Source organism: Panthera onca, chromosome X (genome assembly GCF_046562875.1).
Source record: "Panthera onca isolate mPanOnc1 chromosome X, mPanOnc1 haplotype 2, whole genome shotgun sequence".
Lineage (NCBI taxonomy): Eukaryota > Metazoa > Chordata > Mammalia > Carnivora > Felidae > Panthera > Panthera onca.
The window spans coordinates 29,671,938-29,690,135 of record NC_138357.1 but is presented as its reverse complement, the minus strand read 5'-3'; the positions used below and the strand labels follow the sequence as shown (position 1 = coordinate 29,690,135).

Here is an 18,198-nt window from a genome sequence, read left to right as displayed (position 1 = left end):
TCCCCTTCACCCATTTTGCCCATCCTCCCAACCTTCCTCCCCTCTGGCAACCCACAGTTTGCTGTCTGTATTTTATGGGTCTGTTTTTACTTTTTGGTCATTTATTCATTTGTTTTTTTTGTTTGTTTGTTTGTTTCGGTATCCACATATAGGTTTAATCATAGGATATTTGTCTTTCTCTGTCTGACTTATTTCACTCCACATAATACACCCTACCTCCATCCATTGTCACAAATGGCAATAGCTCAACCTTTTTTTGGCTGAGTAATATTCTAGTGTGTGTGTGTGTGTGTGTGTGTGTGTGTGTGTGTGTGTATCACATCTTCTTTAACCAGTCATCTATCAATGGACACTTGGGTTGTTCCTTACCATTCTCTTGAGTCTAGTATTTTGTGCTCGTTTATCAATTTCTATGTCCTTATCCCTACCAAAGTGCTCGCACAACCTGCCCACAGTCCTTTTTAGGTATTCCCAACTAGAAGTAACCTTGTATTCATCCACCTTCCATAATACCTTTTATTAAACCTCCAGTAGGTCGGTATAAGGAATTTATCATGTAAAAGTGTATGTGATTGTTTACTTATTGGAGAGGGTTGCATTAGGGCAGTATTGCTTATGAAACAGTATCTGCTTTGTTTGTTGGAATTTTAGAAAGTTAAAAGGGTGGAGTGTGGCTGAGGGAAGAGAAAGATCTCAGTGAGTGGGGAAAGGAATATATTGGGGTGGGTAACTATTCCTACAACCTATTAAAACATAGTATGTAGGTCACCTCCAATTCTGCCAGAATATAAAGTTGGATAGGGCTCCAGTGTCTTCAGGGTTTTCCTGCCTGTGACTTGCAGTATAAGTATTGCCTGAGTGCACTTAAGAAGAACTATCTGGTCATTGAACAAATGATTTCTCAGAAATTCATACTATTTTTCAGATTCATGTACAGACTTTAAATACAAAAGTATTTAAGAGCATGACTGCATTCACATACCAGCTTTTGGTCCATTTTTTCTCATGATCAGTGAACACTATATGTATAATTGGTATCATGGGAAGATCCACAAAATACTGTGATGTTTTATAAGGATCCATTTTAAAGGACCTACAAGTAGATCTCTATCAGAAACTCTTGCAGGGCAAAAATTGTCTCCCACTTTGTTGATGTTTCACAGAACATGATGTAGGGGTGGAAAAATTTCCCTTCTTCTCTTTGAGGTTATTTGGCTCATCTGATAACCAAATTGATATAAGACAGATAACTACAAGAAAAACCAATAAATGCTTAATAACATGTATACCTCCTGTATACCTGGGAGAGATCCAGAAAAACTTAGTAACTCTCTGAAATGGTTGAATCCATCACCTTCGATATCATTTTCAACTAAGGATGATGGGGAATGTTGGGGGGTAGATGGCCAGTGGAGCCAGTTATGGGAGTCTATCAGGCAAAGCACAGTAAAAGAGGATATGGTTGTTATGGAGGTTTAAATCCTTTCCTTTTCCATTGATAAGTTTCTAGAGATTGAATTATCCCTTCCATTCTGGTACAGGGAAGTAAACATTCTTATAAATGAAGATTTTTCTTATAAATGTAAATGTACCTCAGTAAAGGGTAACTTCTATTCAGGTTTTCAGAACTTCATCTGTGTCTGCTATTTTGTAGAAATAAACAGCTTAAAATAATATGCCACAGAGGCACAACTTCGGGTTGTAAAATTTGATCCCCTTCACTGCTACTGCACTAGTAAAACAGAACTTTGAAACTCTTGAATGAATGATGGAGGGAGGAAGTTGGATGGGGAATTTCATTTTCTCCCCTGTCCTTCATTTGTCAAATGAGAGTATCAGACTAGGTGATGTCTCAGTTCCTTTCTGGCTGTAGCATCTTAGGTTGATGTGTACTTGGACATAATTCAAATGCTTTGCTGGTCCTTGGCACTAGGGAATGTTTGTGAGAAGTCGGCTCTTCTTAGGATGGTTCTTGGCATCTATTTGAACTTGGTTTCTCCATTTCCAGAAGTATTGTTTCTAGTGAGAAGTTAAAGGTACATCATAGATTCATTTGGCCGGTAGTCAGTGACTTGTGGATTTTTCATCTTGGTGCATAAGGCCTTAACCCCTCTCCTGATGCACAGATTCTCATGATTCTAAAGGCTCACTGTCTCTCTGACGATGGGGGTCATTCAGTTAGACAGGAATAGAGGAAAATGACTTCTCATGGGTGTGGCTTTGTCTTTTCTGGACACATCAATACCAATTCCACTCCTCGCAAAACTGATCATATTTCAAGTGGCTATTCCTCTCTGCCTAAATTTGGCATGGAAGATACTTCTTGTTTATCTGACAATAAGGAGCAGTCTAAGTTATTTCTTTCCTTTTCTTCCTCAGTTTCTAATAATAATTTGTTACAGTCCAGATTCTGTGTCTCATTATCCGTATGATCTTGGGCAAGTACTTTAGTGTTTTGAATCTCAGTTTCCTCTTCAGTAAAAGCAGTTGTACTGTTGAGAGAATTAGAAAGAGTGACATGTTAAAATGCCTGGAGAAGTATCAGGCACACAATATACATTCAGTTAAAGGAGTTATCACAGTTATTCTTGCCTTTTTATTTCTTTCTCATTTTTCATTCACCTTGCCTCTAGTTTCTGTTTTGAGAAATGATCTTTACTAATGTAGTATAGACTTACATGGCAAGTGGCGATAGTGACCTCTCAGCCTGGGCATCCAGTTTCCTCCTAGACTCTCCTCCTGTAATTTGGGATTTCAGGCTTGAAACTGGGGTACTAACTCTGGGTCCTTGATGGCAATAAATGGTGTGGGAAGCAATTAATCCCAGCCCCACTGGTGCTTTTCAGTGGCCTCAGTCCAAGGGATGTGGGCCAGGAATTGGATCTCATGTGGATTGTCCCTGCAGAGTTATTTCTGAATCTTCTAGATTTACAAATCATTTGGTACCCAGCTGTTAGGCTGCGTGATTCATGGTTATGGGTGCCTTGTTTCAAACGCTTGTCAGCAGTTTCCTCCCCATGGTTGCCTTGTGATTCCGTTGTTTTCTGTGTGGTGTGCATCTCCTCACATTCATTTGGACTCTGCCTCCCCCAACTTCTGTCATGGAACAAATGAGTCAGTGTCTAATGGTGCTGCATTGCCATCCAATTACTTCAAGTTTCCTTGTTGTGGGTGGGCGCCGGAGGAGATGGTGCTGCTGGCTCATAGAGGGGGCTGTCTACCCTGTTGCTAAACTGCCCCGATAAGTGGGGGGAGAACGGCCACATTTTCCAGAATGAATGTTCAGAAAGCATTCAGGATAGACAAGGCCAAGGAAAAGGGCATTCTTGTTCAGTAGGTGGCAGTGTGGTCTGGCTTGATGAAAAACCGCACATTTCCTGCATGTATTTGCAGTGCTTTATCCTGATGTCTTTGACAGCTTCAACTTGAGATTTTATTCTGAGTATTTTAGTACCTTTTGTCAAGTGCTCTTTTTCCCGGCGGGGGAAAAAAAAAAAAACAGCACTTCATTTCTTTAGAAACTTCTCTTGGTAGTGGGCGGCATGTGTTTGTGGCAAATACTGTGATCCGAACCTTCTGGGCGCTCGGTGGGCTAATTGCTCTTAGTTGGACATTTTGCCAGGTAGAGTCGACTTCTGTTTCCCAGCTGTGGTGGAGAGAGTTCTTTCTTCATGGATGTGGTGGATATTTTACTGACTTTATCAGTGGGGAGCACTTCTGTAGCCCCTAGATCTGACTGGTTTTTGTGTTGGGGAGGGAAGCTTCTGAGACCCAGCATGTCTCTCCTGTCTCACTCATTCAGCTCACTTGGTCTGGTCAAGCTGAGAGTGTGATTCCATGATGTACCCTGGCAAACTGAATATGGCCAAATCCTACATTGTCTGTACCTTGTTTCCCATTGCACAGTCCTTGACCAGGATGTCTTATTTCTCAATAACAGTAGAAATCTTTGAAAAGTTTTGGTTTTTAGTAGGAAGTCTATTCTCCAGCATGAGCCTTGGCAGGAAGAAGAAAATATGTCTTTAAAAAAAAAATTTAACGTTTATTTGTTAAGAAGAAAATATATCTTAACTAGGCCATAAGTAGGTCATCCTTACCTCGATTGGTAGCTTTTTGGCTGGGACTGATAAGCCTAAGGAAGGGCTTGGATATCCTGGTCTCCTAGTTTCAAGAGCTTTTCAGAATTATAGATACTACATCTTGACACTGAGCTTGAGACCTTGGAGTCTCTGTTTCACTGGCTCTGTTCCTGGTCTTTCGTGCCCAGATGCTTGTCCAGGTGTGCACATGATCTCCAGGAAGCATGTGCAGTCATCTCCAGGATGAAATGGTAGGTGTTGAGCACAAACCCATTTCATGTCAGATAGGAGTAAGAGATTCTAGAAGAATATGCAGTTGAGTCTTGTTATTTCTGATAGTTATGTTCTAATACCTAACTTCAGTGTTCAGAACACTAAATTTGGTTAGATTAGGTTTCTGTGAGCTGATTTGTTAACCAATCAGGATATAAACTTGCATTATATGTGTTTTTTGTTTAAAGACACCTTATTTAATATATATTGCTTATTCATGGATATCAAACTCATAGCTAACAGCACTATATATAACTCAGCCTGAATGAAGCTTATCTAACACACATATTTTCTCTGTAAGGCACATCACTGCCTCTTGTACTTAGAAACATCAGATAGCACTTCAGCACTATGTTGGAAGACCATTTAAAATAGTGAAATTACCAAAAAAAAAAAAAAAACCAAACCCCACAAAAAGTTAAAACAGTGGCACTAAAAAGACTGAAAGATCAGTTGTTGTTGTTTTACAGTAGGAGAACTGAAAGTTAGGAGAGCATTTACTTGTTCCATGTCAACTGGGAACGTTCATGGGCTGACTCAAATTTTTCTCTGCTATGCACATGTAGGTGTCTGTGAATTACCATGAAAGCACTATGAGTTTTGATCTGGGGGTTACAAATAGATTTTAGGGAGTATGCATTTGTGGAAATCAGGAAGTTTTGAATATTAAGGATCAACTGTCTATGTCTGACCATAGTCCCACAGCATTATGTATAATTTAACTATTAGAATTCTTAGTCTTATCCACATCTCTCCATTTTGGTAAAACACACTCTTGTGAATTGGACAGTGGTCAATTTAATCTGGTCATGAGTGTTGAGTTCCAAGCAACTGACTAGGGTGAGCAAACTTCCTCAAATAGCATTGATCTGTTGGTTTTTCATATGTATTATTTAGCAGTTTATTAGTCAGCAATTCTAGGGCCTTGTTAGTGAGGCTTAAAGATAGAGTTGGAATAGTAAAATTCAAATCACATTCAGAAACTCAATCTATATAAATATACTTTGCATATATAAAAACCCACTTTTTCAAATTTAAAGTCAAAGTTGTAGTTTAAACTCAAAAGGTAAGAATGGTGGCCTGAATCTAAATGGTCAACTTGATTACCTTTAGCAAGTCAGCAAACCTTTCTGTTCTTCTACAGAAGAAGGCAAACAAAAGGCAAACAAAAACACACCACTGTCTTATCTGTTGATCATAAATAATAGAAAATAGTTCCTCTAGGAAGATGTTTGTGACTTTTCAAGACAGCTATGCCCTGCTGGACCATATTTTTTATAAACCTCTTTCTTATTTATTGCTAGTATCTACCACCCTAGAACTTCTGCCTCTATAGCCAAATAGAATATTAGAGTACTATCTCTTCTACATGCTTAGCCTTTATACTTCTTAAGGCAGCACTAAAGTCATTCATTTATCTTTCCTTCCATTAATTCACTCATCCACTTATTTAACAAATATTTACTGATAACCTATATTTTAGGCATTGTGGTACAAATTGGGGATATATGGGAGACACACAATCTCTTAGTTCATGTATGTTATATCTACCTGAATCTTTTTATTTTATTTTATTTTATTTTATTTTATTTTATTTTATTTATCTTTTAGTGTGGAATATGTTTAGCTTCTTGAACTTTTACTACACTGGGCATTGTTTGGAGTTCCCTCACAGCCTTACTTTTCTTCCCCTGGCCATGCCACCACCTTCCCTCTAGGTGTGTGGGTTCCGAATCAGGAGTGCTCTCATCAGTGGTTGAGATATCTAGGTTCAAATGGTACGTTTATTTCTTACTGTGTTATATTGAACCAGGTATTTAACCTCTCTGGTCTTCCATTAACCAATTATGTCAAATGGGAGTAATAATAGTATTTTCTTGGCTGTTGTGTGGATTAAACAAGATAATGTATATAAAAAGCACTTAGCTCAGTACTTGGCATATAAGAGCCTCATAAAGAATAAAACTTTATTTTATTCATATTTATTAAACAGCCTAAGATGGCATTAGCATTTTTGGCAGATACATTCCACTGTTACTGCCTCCTGAGGTTACAATCACCCTAAACCCTCAAGTCATTTTCTGTCTTCCTGGGAAATTACTCCTGTCTTCCAGAACTATGCTATGATGTCAAACCTCCATCAACCTCTTTGAGACACATTTTGACCAAATCTGTCTGTTTGACTGGCTTGTGTGTCATCTTCCTGAGAGATGGATGTAATTTCAGTGCCAGGATCGATGTCCTTGACTTGACTTTTCTTTATCTCTGGGTTTGCTATGAATATGAAAATGTGGTGTGTGGCTTCCCTTAACTTTAGAATCATTTCTATAGATGAACAGATTATAAATATAACACTTAAAGCAATAGAGTGAAAATGTTGTCCATTCTATTTGTGCCTTGCTTTATTACATTTGGTGAGTCTTTGATGCATAGGCCTTTACAAGATGATTATTCAACCAAATTAATCCCATTTCTTAATGTGGTGCATTTAATGATGGCTTGGCTGCCTTTGCCCATTCCATCATTTTGTTTTAGGACTTTACCTGGACTACTAGTCTTTTTTTTATTTTTTGGATGCACACAGAAACACACGTCTGGTTTTTCCCCTCCCTTCACTGCTGTCTAGAAATGTTGGGCAATAATTCAGAGGGTGAGGACTCGTGAGTGGGAGTGGGGAGAGGAGGAAAGATTTCAGCTATGACTTATATAGATTATACAAATAAATATAACTCTACGGACAGGCTTTATGTTAGTGTTTCTGGGCAAGGCTTAAATCTTAAGACTGGGAAGTAGGGAACTGGGAAGTTAGAAGCTGTCTGAGTGCACTTGTGCGAGCTAAAGCAGTGCAGAAGACATAAATGGAGATTAGAAAGCTGACCCAGAAGTAAAGCTTATTTGATTACTTGGGGTCTGTCCAGTCTTATTCCTGGTCAAGATGTGCTACTGCCTTGATCTCTGTGCTCTAAAGTGCCCTACACTGGCCCTCCTTTGGCCACTCTTTTCCACGATGAGAGGACTTAGTGCCACCACCGTGTGCTTCCCTTGGCTTGAGGGAAACTGTGTGGAAGGGAATCGTCTAGTGTTGCCGGATAAAATGCTGCCTGGATTTCTAATAGCTGCATCTGGCAACCCTAATATAATGAGAGTGCGGATTTGTGGGCTGGGATGTCTTCATGCTTGTGAGTGAGGCCCTTCATTCTGTAGGACAGATCCTGGAGTGGGAAGAGGAGCCAGGAGGCCATGGACTTGGCTCCAATGGTCTCTATACTCCTATATTCTGGTGCAGAACTCCGGGGAGTCTGAGAATTCTAAATTTGAACCTGCCCTGCAATGTTGTTACAAATTCTATTTTTCAAGATAGGAGGAGAGAACGTATTTTATTTAACTATTTTAAAATTGTGATTTCTATTTTTAAAATATATAGACATCTGCTATGTGGGTCTCAGTTTGTGCTCTTGTCCCAGGCTCCACATATACTAGTACAGGGCCTTTAATAATGGCAACAGATTACCAAATGAGGTTTAGTCACAGATGCTTTAGATACCAAATTTTGTTTGATCCTTGTAAGAACTCTGAGTTGGCAATGTAAGTGTCCCTGTTGGGCAGGTAAGGAAACTGAGGTTCAGTGCATTGAGAGGAGTTCCCCAAGGACACAGAAAGAGTAAATGGCAGAACTGAGATTGAAACTCAAACCTTAGTCTATCTCAATGCATATCAGAAGCTTTGGATCCAGACTGCTTGAGTCAAAATAATGCTTCTGCTACTACCTAGCTCTTGGATTTTGTGCGAGTTACTAAGCTTTCAGTTTTAGTGCCTATGTTTCTTGAGCTGTGAACTGTTGGAATGTATGTGATAGTAACAGTACCTACCTTATATGATTTCCAGAAAGATTTAAAAAGACCTCATGTGTGGGGTGCCTTGGCTCAGTTGGTTAAGCATCTGACTTTGGCTCAGGTCATGATCTCACAGTTCATGAGTTTGAGCCCTGTATTCGGCTCTGTGCTGACAGCTCAGAGCCTGGAGCCTGCTTAGGATTCTGTGTCTCCCTCTCTCTCTGTCCCACCTCCACTCACACTCTCTCTCTCTTTCAAAAATAAATAAACATTAAAAAACATTTTTTTTGAAGACCTTGTGTGTTAAGTGCTTAGCAAAATGCATCAAAAATTGAATGGCTCCCTAAATGATAGCAATTTGTAGTAGCTCTAGTGAGAGTAGCAGCAACAGCCTTAAATTGAAATATAAATATGGTGCAAGTATAATTTTGTCTTAATCATCTATTGTTGTTAACAAATTATCCTGAAACTTAGGGGCTTAAAACAACACACATTTATTTTGTCACTATTTCTGTGGGTCAAGAATCTGCTCACAGCTTAACTAGATCCTTTACTCAGGCTCTGTGTGGGGGAAGGTCTGCTGCCAAGATCACAGGACTGTTAGCAGGCCTCAGTTCCTTGCTGACTATTGGCTGGAGGTGTCTCTTAGTTCCTTGACTCATCGCTTCTCCGTAGGGCAGCTCCTAACATGACTGGCAAAGATCACAACCGTAGTCTTTTGTAACCTGATCATGGAGGTGACACTCCATCACCTTTGGTATTTTCTGTTCATTAAAAGGTGGTTCCTTGGGGAGGAGAATTTTAAAAGGGCAGTAATACCAGGAAGCAGTGACCGTGGGGGCGTACCTTGGAAAGCTGCCTGCCTCAAATAGGTGGTATCGTGCCAAACTGTTGAGGCTCCGTGGGATGCACATGATGCCTCTTCTTGGAAAGGCAGTTTCACTCTGTGGCCAATGCAACTTAAAGTCAAAATACAGGTACAGTATGAAGTAGAAGGCAAAATTCGTGCAGCTTAAAATTAAACACAGACATGTACTTCTAAAGTTGTCTTATGTTCATGACTGCTGCTTTGACTGTACTGTCTACCAAATTTCTGAAAATTTGACTGGAATGATTCTCAGATCAGAGGAAAAGAGATTCATCTTGAAAAGCTTGTTGTTCAGGTGTTTTCATTTTTCCTATGTTACCCAGCGTTCTCCTTCTGGAACAAGATGAGCTGGTCATCTCTCTTGTCTTGCCTCTCTGTGTGATTTGATGGAGGTTGGGGAAAGACAGTGCCTGACACAGTGGTCTTCAACCTTGGCTGCATATTAGAATCAGTTTGGAAAATTTTGAAAACTAGTGAGGCCTGAGCCTTACTTCCAGAGATTCTTTTTTTTTTTTTTTTTAATGTTTATTTAGAGCACGAGCAGGGGAGGGGCAGAGACAGAGGGAGACGCAGAATCCAAAGCAGGTTCTAGGCTCTGCACTGTCAGCACAGAGCCTGACGGGGGGCTTGAACCCACTAACAGTGAGATCATGACCTAAGCTGCAGTCGGATGTCTAACCCACTGAGCCACCCAGGCACCCCCAGAGATTCTTCTTGTTTACAAATAATATCAGGAAAAGTGATATCATATGTTAACTATCTGCTTATTAGAACGGTAGAAGGATTGATTAGCTTGGTGCACCTGGTACCTTTTATCACTGATAATGATGATAGTTAATATTTCACATACTTGTTTTATGCCCAGCAGGTGTAATACTAGAAGCTTTATATGTAGTACTTTCCTTAATCCTCACAAAAATCCTCACAAAAATCCTTCTATAGACAAGGAACTTGAAGCCATTCTAAGTAACTTGTTCAAGGTTACAAAGGTCAGTCACAGTGAAAATTGCTGGAAGTACATATGTAACGTTCCCTGTGTGACATGCACTTGGAGAAGTATGATTTACATAATTATTTACTCATCACAACAGCTCGATGGAAGTACTATTATTATTACTGCTTGAAAGGTGTAGAAATCAAAGCACAGACTTGTCCTATGACTTGTCGGGGATCATAGCTAGAATATAATAGAACCACTGTTTAAGCACAGGCTGTCTGGTTTCAGAATCCACATTGCTAAACCACCTTGCACACTGCTTCTTGGATAACAGTTAAAATCTGAATCTAGACTCTAAACCAGCTGCTTCAAAATACTGGCAGCTAGTATTTATTGAACTATCATGATATAGACATGGAATGGAGCCATCATTTTCATTATTTTCTTTAATCTTTATGATAGCCCTGCTATTTTGTTACACAATACAAGCTGGCAGTAAGACCTCACAGCCCTAATTGGCATGTTCCAAATGCTACGTTCCCTCCCACCCACCACTCAAATAATCTGCTTCCAGCTATTGAGTTCCTGGCCAGTCTCTCTCTTAGTTAATTATGAGGCCTTACACAATTAAGTTAGCCACAATTTCATATACAAAAGAGTTATTATTACTGAGCCCCCTTTTTTCCTGTAGGTTAGATATTCTAAGTCATTTCAACTGTGCTTCTTGTGACATGGTTCCTTGATTCTTCCCAATCCTAGTTTCTGTTGTTAGTTTAATAAATGGTTTTCATTGCAGATTTATGCTATTTACATTTTATTTTTATTTTTTTGTTAAAGTGGCTTTATTTTTTAAAAAATTTTTTTAATGTTTATTTATTTTTGAGACAGGGAGAGACAGAGCATGAACGAGGGAGGGTCAGAGAGAGAGGGAGACACAGAATCTGAAACAGGCTCCAGGCTCTGAGCTGTCAGCACAGAGCCCGATGCGGGGCTTGAACTCACGGACCGCGAGATCATGACCTGAGCCGAAGCCGGATGCCTAACCGACTGAGCCACCCAGGCGCCCCGCTATTTACATTTTAGACAAGAAAATTCTGCATACTTATCAAAATCTCTTGCACACTGTAGAATTCTCTTGCAATACTGCCTCTAGATGAGAATAATCATAATTAAACACAGAATCTTATGAAGAAGAACCACTCTATTTTTTGGATCCATTGCCTAATGCACCCTATTTATTGGCTTTGTAATGATTGATAATTACATTTCTCTTAAGTAGTGATATTGGCAGTTTTGAGGAGCCACAGCATATTATTGACTCAATTGAATTTGTTGCTAATAGAAAATTGTAAGACATTTTTAGTGTCACATCTCTTTTGTGCCTATACATTTGGTTGTAGGAATACAGGTGTGCTACTTTATTTCTATTCTCTTACAATTTCTTATATTTTGATTTTGTCAACCCATGTATTTGGTATTCTTTCAAAGTAATTGTCACTTGGAATTTTGACCAACAGGCTGTCTATATCTTCATTCAAGTTACTGATTACCATGTTGTACAGGATTAGGTGAAGGACAAGGGCCTTATATGTTATTATAGACCTCCTCCCAGGTTGACATTGAAACAGTATTCAGCATCAATCAGTTAAGGTTGTATGCCACTTTATTATCTAGACATTCTGCATTTCTTCATATTGTCCATAAGGATATCATGAAATTCTTTTTTGAGAAGGCCTTGATATAATCAAGGATCACTCTGGAAAAACATTTCCTCTGTTCTACCACTTCATAGTGCTTTGCATGTAAGTAGCAGCTTTAAGGGTCGTTATTTCATAGACCAGTTCTATTTGTGCTTAGAAATTACATGGAAATAAAAAATTTGATAAGTGATTTAGAGTTCAGTGATGTTATTGAATCCAACATCCATGAGTAATACCAAGATAAATTTGACATTCCAGGTCTGTACTCGGAATTAGTCCTAGTTTGAGATTGAGTCTCTGACCTCAGAGTTCCTGAGGAGGTTTCAAATTATGCCCCCCTCCTTCCCCAATTGCTCACTAAATCCAGAAATTTCTTCAATAGGAGATGACAAATTCTGTCGTTTCTCAAGGAAAAAGAGGGCTTTAAATTCACTCCCCATTGCAAAAAGAAAATGGTTTCCTACCCTAATGGAGGTATTAATGACAATGCAGTTTCTTTCATGGGAGCAAGTTTTAATGAAAGGAGGGGAGAGAATGAAGAGACTGGTTCCTTGTTGAGAGGCACGATTAATTGTAGAGAGTGGGCAAGGATGAAAGTACAGAAGGGGGAGACTGAGACAGTAGAACTTTCCTCTACTTTGCAGTCATGCCTTGCATCAACCCTGTCCTCCACCAAATGCTTGCAGAGCATGACATTTCTGCCTGTTAGAATTATTTTTTGAAGGTGTTTTCAAAACATGTGCATTTTCACTGGTTAGAGATGTCTGTTTATCTGATTCTTTGTAAAAAATTTTTTAAAATGTCTTTATTTATTTTTGAGAGAGAGAGAGAGAGAGATAGAGAGAGAGAGAGAGAGAGATACAGAATCTCAGGCAGGCTCCAGGCTCCAAGCTGTCAGCACAGAGCCTGACATAGGGCTTGAACCCATGAACAGTGAGATCATGATCTGAGCGGAAGTCCAATGCTTAACCAACTGAGCCACCCAGGAGCCCCTGTTCATCTGATTCTGATCTGCAGTCACCTACAAAAGAGCAGGTGTTGAAGCCAGAGGGCTTCTTGGGAAGCAATGGGACTGGGAGCGGGAGGACAATGAATACTTGGGCAGGGCATAGCAGCCCGGAGGAACTACAGCGATTCAGTAATAGGAGCAACTGGGTTGCTAAAGGACACACATTATTTAATTAGCAATTTCAGGCTTTTGCCCAGAGTGTGACTCTCCATATGGCCAGAATCTGCACCTTTTCCTTCCATTTGGGCACAGATCTAGGCCTGGAACTTCCCCCTCAGGGGCAGCTCTGCCTCTCCGGTTTTTCTTTAGTTTGCATTTTTGCTTTTGCAGGCTTCTGTACAAAGCTTTATTGGCGATGTGGTTTTTGTGTACTTCTCTCTAAATGCCGGACGTTGATGAATTTGGCTGCACTTCTTGTGTTACATGCAGCAGTAAATAATCTGCCTGTGTGTCTTTTTTTCCTTTTTTTCTTTTCCATTTTTAATTTTGAAACGGAAGTCAGTCCTCTGGCTGAATGGCAAAGAGAGCTCTTCTGTTCTTAAATGATTTGGCTCCCGTCTCCTTAGCCGTCTTCTTCCTTGCTTCAGCCCTTGGCTTCCTCAGTTGCCCTGCCTGTTAGGACTGAGTAAATGGATTCTAGCTGAAGGAGCTACAAATGAGCCTCAAAAAGGTGAAGTAAAATTAGTGGTGAGCTTGTTCTGGAACATAGGTCCACTGACCTGGTCGGTGGCTCTTTCTGTGGCACCATTTTGCTGGGAACATTCATGGAAATGATTCTGATGGTGCCATGATTGTCTTCCATATCTTTTGTCTAGCGACATTGCTACCCTCAGTACTTAGCAGGTGACCAAGAGAGATAGCAGCAGAGATGGTGGCAAGGATGATTTGTTGACTGTTTGGTCATATTCCTGGGACACTTATTTTTTCTCTTATGGGGCATGCTGGATGCAAAGGAAGTCAAATCGAATTTCTACTATCCACCACTTGCTCTCATGTCTCTCCTTTTTTTATCTGGCATCATCATAAATGCCCTCATCCTGTACACAATTGCCTCAGGCTACCCCTGGATTGACTAAGGTCCCCCTGTTGCTCTTCTTCTACCCTAGTATTACCTCAAGGTCCAGTCATCTTCTTCCCTCCATCCTAAGTGAAATTCTACGCAGGAGTTAACTTACTTAATAAGTCTACCTCTGTTAATGGAGCCACTAGGAGCTCATGGGTCAATATGTTTATATTATGTGTTTTTAACAATGGGTTACTGGCAGCTGTAGCTTAACAGAAGGCATCAGAGCCATTCATAGTGCTTGGGAGGGGGTGACAAAAATATATGCATTACCTAGACCTACCAAAGATTTTCTAAGTTAGCGACTTAGCAGGTTGGGACCTGAGAATCTACATGCTAATAAAATTCTTAGGTCATTCTGAAACATACAAACAAGTTGAGAATTACTTTCCTACATAGTATTTTCTGCAGGTATGTAAACATGTTTGTATGTGACAATGGTTATTGTTGGTCTAGCTAATGTTTTTTGCCTTTAGAATTCATTTCGGGGCTCTCGGGTGGCTCAATTCATTGTCTGACTCTTGATTTTGGCTCAGTCATGATCCCACTGTCATGGGATGGAGCCCTACGCACTGAGCGTGGAGTCTGCTTGAGATTCTCTTTCTCTCTCCCTCTGCTCCTCTCCCCTGCTTGCACATACTCTCTCTCTCTCTAAAGTAACACATTTTTTTAAAAAATTGCGTTTCATGAGTCATTGCTTTCCTCACCATCTTCCCCCACCCCCAATTCATACAGTAGACTGGGTTTCTTTTCTTGTATGGTGGATGTAAATACACAACCTGTGAGGGTTTTTTTCTGGAAAAAAAGTCTGATTTCCATGTCTAGCTTATAGTGCGTGACATACACTCTGTTCGATAAGTGTCTTTTGAATGTACAACAGTGTTTCACATGGGAGAAAGCACTCTATTTCATCATAACAAGGGCACCCAACTCATTCCTCTATGATTTGAAAGGAGCTATGACATGAAAGAAAGGGAAATTGGTAGGTAAATGGGGGAAGTTTTCAAAAGAAGGGCTCGTTTTATTATAGTCTTGATCTCTTGGGAGATTCATATTTTGTGGGTGTCCTGGCAAGTGAGATAGGGGAAAGAAGAAAATAGGAATAGATTATTAAGCTGTTTCTCTCTTGGACTCCTGTGTAATCTTTTCACATGGGCTGATCTTTTAAAATTTGGGTAATCTCAATTCAGTGAATAGATACATAGTAAATGAAATGTGACTCAAATGCCACCTTATAGCTATGTGGCTATTTCTTGTCTGTTCTCAGAATTTGTCCCATACCTTATCTATTGAATTTCATGTTCATGGAGTGGATAGATAAACTTTCTGATTACAGAGAAGTTGGGCTCACCTAAGTGAGGAGTCTTCTCACCATATAAACTGCGGAGCTGCTCTGTGGCCCTTCTGCAGCTTGCTCAAGGCTAATCAGTGACCGAGAAGTCACGCCCTTTGCCCGTTGCACATCATTTATAAGGTTGGGGTGCACTTTTTACCTTTCCACCCATTACCTATACAATAAGATGATTAATTTTGAATTATGGAGACATATCACTCTAAATTCCTGTGTTTAGTAGAACCATCAAATCTCTCTGCTGGAAAGATTTACTGGGATCTTAGATTCACTCATATCATACTGATTTTGACCAAGGGGGTGAAACTGGTGATTGTCTTGGTTGATCTAGGAAAGGAGGTGGTAATATGTGCTTAGCAAAGCTCAGCCTGAGCAGGCTGACCCATTTTCAAACTGACTGGTTCTTTGGCAAATTTACTCACTTACTTATTCACAGATAAACATTTAAGACTTAAACATGTCACATTAAGAATCAAGTCAAAATGTTTTATTCATTTAACACACTGAGTTTAAAAAGCATAAATTCCCAAATTAAGTTAATTTTTACAAACATCTGAAAGCATCATCGTTAGTAATGTAGGGGTTCAGAACTAATCACCCCAAGATTTACATGCAGATTATTTCTAGCTGCAAACAATCAAAGGCAAAAGGACTCTGAAAGAAGTTTTGACCTTCCTCCTATCTGCTTAAAAGAATTTTCATGAAGGACTAGCTCTAGAAAGAGCAGTATCACCATAAATAACTACATGATGATATGAATATGAATTTGGGGTAGTAGACGGGGAGTAACTTAGCCTTAGATAAGTCTGTTGGCTAAAATTCCTCTCTATGTCTCCCTGTATCTCTGTGGCCCAACAAATATATGTTTACCAAACATTTGCTCCTTTTCATCTTCCTATTAATTACTTTTACTTTCCCTTTGAAGTCCCAGACCCCTACCCTGTTTCCTTAGTTTAGGATGACATATACCTCATTCTGCCTGTCTTTAAAATCTCTCATGTTTAGGTGGATTCACTGTACATAGGTAATTTATTTTTATTTTCTCCTGTTAATTTATCTCCTGTCAATTTAATTCTTAGACCTGTCAGAAGACTCTCAAATGGTAGAGAAAACATTTTCTACCCTACAAGTAACTTTATTGGTTTTTCATTAGCAAATGGAAACAGGTAAGGTAAATGGATCATACAGGCTCTTTTTCTCCCTCTTCCACCATGAATTGTGAAAATGAGGGAAATACAAGGCATTGATAATGTTTAACCTCTTCCCTTGAGCACTAGTTCTATATAGGTAAGGGACCATGCCTGTCCTCTGCCTAAGATGCAGAGTCTTCTCTCTGCTTATTACAAGTAGACAACCTCATTTGAGATTTTGGGAAGAGTAATTCTCTTTTTAATGAGACTCTAATGAGGTGATAGGTTATTTATGTAATTTTATGCTCATCACACTTCTGCATTAAAGTGCCAACCATTTTCTTCACCATCCCCGTTATCATCTCAGTGAGCTTGATTACTGAGAAGGAACACTCTGCCTTACTCTCACCCAATCCAAACCTCCTTGCTGTGACTGACAATTTTTGGATGAACATCAGATTCTCCAGCAACCGTGGATTTGGGATTACAAAGAGTAAGTCAGTGTGTTGAGTCATGAACATGGAGAAATTGGTTAGCAGGAATCTAATAAGTTAGACATACAGAGAAATGGAGATGACAGACACCTGGTACAGAGAGGACAGAAAGGGAGACAGTAGCTGGCTGTCTTTTGACATTCTGGTTCGTATCAGGTCTAATACTTCTTGCAATAGGATTTTATGAGAATTTCCTAGAGTCATAAAATAAATCTCCTATTCTTTTTTAAAAAATAAATCTACTCTTAGTGGGTTGCTGATCCTTGCAACTTACAGTCTATGGGTAGGATTAATTTGAACTTGGTGCACAAAAGTTTCTGGTACATTTCCGAAAGGCCTTCATCTCTATTAACTCCCTTGTTCCCTATAACACTCCCATGTCACAAATCGGGTAGGAGTGATAATTGCTTTGAGAGCCAGAGAAACTGAGGCCTCAGATGGGAAAGGCGCTTGTTTGAAGTTAAACGGCTAAATAGAGGCAGAACCATGGCTAAAACCCTGTCTTCTGGTTCCTATGCCTAGTGCTTGGCACTTACTAGGCACCTAACGATTATGTGTAGATGGATAGACAAATCTACGTAGGAATGGGTGATTCTAGGCAGAAGTGATAAAAGAGTAGCTGGTCTTGTAATACACATGAATATTCTGAGGAATCCCAACACAAGCAAGCCCCTGGAGTTTCTAGCAAATCTTTCCATTTGAACTCACTCACTTAAGGAGAGGCAGTATATTGTCCCCTTGTGCCTCTTACAAGAGAGTGCAGATCAGATCTTGCCTTTGACAACACTCACCTTACCTCACCTCTCTGAAGCTGCTGCCAGGGGAGACATCAGTTACGTGGCTCAATTTGGTGATTTCTGCCTCAACATTTAAAAAACAAAATCGTCCCTGGGGCAAAACTTTGAGTGCCAACTCCATTAGAAAGTAAGTTTCTAGGCAAATGACAGAATTCTGAAAATCATGTTTTAGAACCAGATTGCTGACAGGACCTAGCTTCTCATGGAATATTTAGAGCTACAAATGGATATATCCCTTTAACTGTTGGGCAGTTGTAACCTCTTCAAAGAAGACAAGATAGGGTCTGGTTTTAAAGTATTACGTATATTTCCATGGCACTGTTTTACTTCAGTTTCCGAGTAATGCCTGATTTAATTTGTCCTTTGAAAACCAGATAATGAGATGTGTGTGTTTTAGGAGGAGTCATATGGAGATGGTTTTCATTGCTATTTCATGATACATTAATAGGTATCAGAACAGAAAATACATAATATCTTAAGAGCATACAGGTCTCCCTCATTATTTCACATGGTCTCTGAAGGTTTATGTTGCCCATTGAAATAAAAGAAAATGAAGCAGCATGGACCATAAGGTTGTTATTCTTTAGCTTTTATTTATAAACAAAGTAGAATTGGAGAGTAATGCTGAGGAAAGAAACATCCTAGAAATGTGGTCCAGTCAGAA

At 39.6% G+C, this 18,198-nt stretch overlaps 1 pseudogene; it reads right to left on the bottom strand.

Annotated features, from left to right (window-relative positions):
* LOC145713713 (small ribosomal subunit protein eS24 pseudogene) overlaps positions 1-13,520 on the bottom strand; it is a 32,380-nt pseudogene extending 18,860 nt beyond the window's left edge.
* Positions 13,521-18,198: the final 4,678 nt, after the last annotated feature.